This window comes from Phodopus roborovskii, unplaced genomic scaffold (genome assembly GCF_943737965.1).
Source record: "Phodopus roborovskii unplaced genomic scaffold, PHOROB, whole genome shotgun sequence".
NCBI lineage: Eukaryota > Metazoa > Chordata > Mammalia > Rodentia > Cricetidae > Phodopus > Phodopus roborovskii.
This window is the reverse complement of record NW_026126423.1, coordinates 4610048-4614706: the sequence shown is the minus strand read 5'-3', so window position 1 is coordinate 4614706 and position 4659 is coordinate 4610048.

Here is a 4659-nt window from a genome sequence, read left to right as displayed (position 1 = left end):
AGTAAAACCAGCAGGGGATGGAGGGCTTGGATTAGAAATAAGTTAGGCATCTGCACCAGAGACACTAAGAAACATTTTCTCACTGGAAGTCCACTAGACAATAATCTTATTAATGATTTGCTCTACCAGCCACTGTTTGTCGAAAGATTCATAGCTTTTATAACACATTCTTCTCCTGTAAAATCACATGCTGAAAGCGTGAAGAAAATTTAAATGAACAAATAATAAATTACAAAACACACAGGTAACATGTCACAGGTCAAGCCACAGGAGACTACTAGATTCCAAAAGTTTCCAGGTTCCCCCGCAGTGTCCTGACTCACAATGTCTGTGAGCACACCTATAAAATTGTACTTGATTTTGAACTTTATATGAATTAAATCCCACACTGTTTGTCTTCACGAAGTTGGCCAAACATGTATAGTACAACAAGAAGTCCACAGCATTGGCTGTGGCATAACAGACCTTTCTCATTACGTCTGGGGTCGGTATGAACTATGAAAATGCACTACATATGAACTATGTGGCACAGTGGGTCCCTTCTCTGTTGCAGGACTACCAGGCTGTTTCAGGCATTGGTGGAGGAGTCATCCTACAGTACATTTATGTACTTACATTTGTGCTTACTTATGTATGGCTTTAGGTATGTCACTGTGTGTGTGTGTGTGTGTGAGTGTGTGTGTATGTGTGTGTGTGAGTGTGTGTGTATGTGTGAGTGTGTGTGTATGTGTGTGTGAGTGTGCGTGTGCGTGTATGTGTGTGCATGAGTGTGTGTGAGTGTGCGTGTGAGTGTATGTGAGTGTGTATGTATAGTGTGAGTGTGTGTGTAAGTGTGTGAGTGTGTGTGAGTGTGTGTGTGGGGGTGTGTGAGTGTGTGTATGTGTGTATGAGTGTGTATGTGTGAGTATGTGTGTGAGTGTGCGTGTGTGAGTGTGTGAGTATGTGTATGTGTGTGTGTGTGTGTGTGAGTGTGTGTGTGTGAGTGTGTGTGTAGTGTATGTGTGTGAGTGTGAGTGTGTGTGAGTATATATGTAGTGTGTGTGGTATGTGTATGTGTGTGAGTGTGTGTGTGAATGTGCATGAGTGTGTGTGTATGTGTGTGAGTGTATGTGTGTGTGAGTGTGTGTGAGTGTATATGTGTGTGAGTGTGCATGAGTGTGTGAGTGTGTGTGTGTGAGTGTGTGTGTGTGTGTGTGTGTGTGTGTGTGTGTGTGTGTGTGTAGGTAATGGGATAACTTCGGGAGTCCAGTCCTCTCCTTCCACCATATAGACCCTGGACACTAAACTCAGGCCTTCGGACTTGGCAGCAACTACCTTTCCCCACAGAGCCACTCACTGACCTGATGAGCATGATTATAAAGCTGGCGTAGTGTACTCATTATCTGGCCCAACTCTACCCAGCTTCTCAGAGCAAGCAGCCCCTCTAACACAGCTGGAACATATCCCGCTGTCCTTTCACTGCACGTGGCATTCTTGGCTTCCTTTGGCGTAGTGAGCGCACCATCTCACGGGAATGCTGCTGTGTGTTCTTCTCTGCTCCTCTGAGGGTACTGAACACGAACAGAAGTCCCAGGAGTCTGTGGGTGCATAGAATCAGACTCAGAAACTGTGTGGAGTCATCATCGATGCATAGCAAAATTTGCCACTATCACCAAGAAACATAGGCGGCTGGCCAATGGTAAGAGCACAACACATCTTCGTCAGGCCTGTGGACAGGACACTCAGCTGTTAAATTCTTCCATTCACTCTTCCTCGTGTCACATAATCTAAAAGTCACGAGACCCCTTGAGGATCCATGAGTGTTTGAGGCCCAGAAACATCACCAGATTCCCTAGGAAAAGCAACCTGCCACTGGCCATCGACGGTGACACGAGACTGCTGGCATTTCTGCCACAATGCCAAAGAACAGGACTGGAGTGTGACGGGGTTCTTCGGTGCATAAAGAAGGTTGGGGGACATTCAGGAGACCATTTTGAGAGTTCACAGAGAGCACTGACCCTGCACTTGAACAAGCAAGTACTGTATTTCAAATGCTCTATATTAAGGACAGCATTGTCCACTTTCCGTCAAGCAGGCGCACACTGACAGACCTGATGTTAAGCAATTCATGAACAGATTTCATGTTGCTAATTTGACTTGGGCCTGCCTGCACTCCCCTCTCCACTCCCCTGTACTGTCTCTCATCTGGCTCCCATCCACTCACGATCCGAGGTTCACCTTGGAGGTTTCTTTAGCCGATGCCCTACACTCAGAACCCGTGCTGAGGGTGATTCTGTATGGTTCCATGTCTCACAACACAAAGCCCAGGCCCAGGAGCAGAGCTTTCAGGGCTGTCTTGTCCATCTCCTACCTTCTGCTCTACTGTAATCCTCTCCCCACAGTTGGCCTCTGCAGGGGCCGGTAGGTGCAGAGTGGGGAACACAATGCCCAGTCCACAACTAGAATTACCATCAGATACTTTCTGGCCATCTGTTAATATTTCTTGGGACAAAGGTATCATCCAAGCAATCATACATGTTACCTGATATTACACTGAAAACATGTAAGGAGCTGCCCTGGAGTCAAGAAGCTCTGCCTTCATACAAACACACCAAGCACGTGTGTAACCCAGGCAGGTTTCTAACCTTCATGGCCTCTAGCCTCCATTTGCAATCAGGTGTGACAATGGTGTGTCTGTCGGGTTGTGTGAGGACTGGATGAAGTAACATGCACAGAGTCAAAGTGTCTGGCACACATGCAAGCTCATTAAATATGGGTAGATCCCCCATGATGCTTTTGTTGCCAGCTGTGGAAAATCGCGATTCAAACGCCAACGTGCTCCCACAGCAAGCAAGTCCTCTAGGGTCAGGAAACATGTCCAGGGACTCCACGGCGATTCTCTGTCCCTGGACAGAGCTGAACCTTGATACATCTGTGGTCTTCCCCGCCCTCATGCACCTCCAAGTATGGTTCCTCTAGACAATCTGAATGCTTCCAGACTTTAATCCAAAATCTGATGTTACCGGAAGCCAGAGAAAGATGTTTTTACATACCCAAACTACTGCCATTTACAGTGGAACACTGGAATCTGATCTGAGCACGCTGAGACTCTGCAAGGCCCTTTGAAGCCACCATTCTGTCTATCTCATTTCCCACTCCACGCACGGGGAGCCAACCTTCAGAAGTGTCAGTCTCTCTGTTGGGTCTGCCTACTTTGCCCCCTCCTCAGATCCTCAGGCTCTCCGGGTCTTACCTGGGACAACCTGTCCTGGCCAGCGCCTGACTCCTCCATAGTCCCAACCGATTTCGGCTTGATGCTATTCTGCAGGCCTGAGGCAGAAGTCAGACAGTCTGAATGTCTGAGCTGCAGGGATGTAGATTAATAGTGTTTCCCTAGGCTCACGTCTCTTTAAATGGTTTACACATGAAAAAATTGAGCAGTAGAAATTTTAGTTCCTGAGCAACTCAGGAGATTAACATTTACAACAAAAATAAAACACAATTTTGATAGAGTTCCTTTTCTTGTGTGTCTTTGTTTGTTTGGTTTTGAGACAGGGTTTCTCTGTGTATCCCTGGCTGACCTGGAACTCACTCTGTAGACCAACTAGGCTGGCCTCGAGCTCACAGAGCTCTACCTGCCTCTGCCTCCCTGAGTCGCGGAATTAAAGGGGTAGCCCTACCACTACCCAGTCACCTTGTTTTTTCTTAGCTCTTCGAAACACAAAATCTCAAACGGGAGGCTTGGGGAGACTCCCCCAATCAATAAAAATAGGTAAGTAAAAAACAACCTTCCAAGGCCTACGAGTTCCAGGACAGCCAGGACTGTGGCAGAAACCCTGTCTTAAAAAAAAAAAAAAAAGGCAAACAAGCAAAAACTAGCCTCCATCTCCATCTTACACTGATGAGGAGGCCCTGGAGTGCGGCTAGGGCACTGTTTCCCCGCCTAAGCAATGCAACATGGATTCTTCTTCCAGTCCACCAGATGCGCTTCCTCATAGATGTAATATTATAATTGCAGTCTGTGGTTTGCCATGATGCCGTTTGGAAAGCCTCAGGCACAGGAGCGTTTAGTCAGGATAAACAGTGTCTTGGTGATGGCTATATGGACACATTCTCAGACTTGTTTTTCCAGCTCCCTAAGTGAATAGGCATGTATTCATCTGTATGACTGAATAAAGAACATTTCCCTTAACATTTGTTTTCCTCAGCTAGAAAGGAAATGGGTCATGCCCCAACCCCATAAACTTAATATCAGCGAGGCAATGTCACAGACATCTAGAGGGCATCCTAGAAATGGAGCAGGCTTATGAGACTGCTTGTCGGAGCAGTTACCCAAATACAAATTAAAACAGGGATTCCCCATGATCACAGCAGACCAAGATGGACTGATCCCCACTTCATCCGGGGAACAGGTTGCTGTGACTCCCAAGCAGGCTATATCGCTTTGTTTCCTCCCAGACTTTCTGGTCTCAGGTCTAAGAGTCCATCCAGGGGCTGTCCAGCCATGCTCATGGCTGGTGATGGTCCCATCGGGCAAGCTCACTGGGTGCCCTTGGATAATTTTTAACCTTGCAGTACAAGCCATAAGTTTTGTCAGAGGCTGGATGGATTGATCTGGAATGTAAGGGTTTATTTATTTACAAGCTCCCTAATGGACAGAGTTAAGTAACCAGCCATGAT